This window comes from Caenorhabditis briggsae, assembly GCF_000004555.2.
Source record: "Caenorhabditis briggsae complete genome, chrIV, whole genome shotgun sequence".
NCBI lineage: Eukaryota > Metazoa > Nematoda > Chromadorea > Rhabditida > Rhabditidae > Caenorhabditis > Caenorhabditis briggsae.
The window spans coordinates 9663145-9663688 of NC_013487.2; positions in this window are offsets into that span (position 1 = coordinate 9663145).

Here is a 544-nt window from a genome sequence, read left to right on the forward strand (position 1 = left end):
CCGGAATTTCCGGGGATTTGCCGCATGGTTTTTCTCATGACCGCATCCAAATGTGCTAAAAAACCGTGCGGCAAAACCATGCCAGGGTTGCAATTTAGGCTCCGCCCCTGACTCCGCCCACTTTTCTCCGGAGTTTTTTTTCCCGGAAATTTTTTTCTCCGGAATTTGCGGGGCCTCAAAAAAGGGAGACCCCGCAAACACGCCATCGCGGTTGGGAGCCTGAAAAACGCGCGCTTCGTCGCACACAAAAGTTGGCTGCGTGCCAGATTCGAAAATTTTGAAACGTGCTTTGAAAAAACGTGAAGTTAAACGTTGTTGAGTCGCTACTCACCGAAAAGCCGCGACGCGACCGCGCTACGCGTCCAAACTTGGCGCGCTCTCCAATTTTTAAAACTAGGTTTCCTTCCGCGAGGCCGTGCGCAAATTCCGGGGAAAAAACTCCGGGGGAAAGTGGGCGGAGTCGAGAAAAACCGTGCGGCAAAACCGTGGCAGGGTTGCAATATAGGATCCGCCCCATCATGGCCGTGTCCAAATGTGCAAAAAA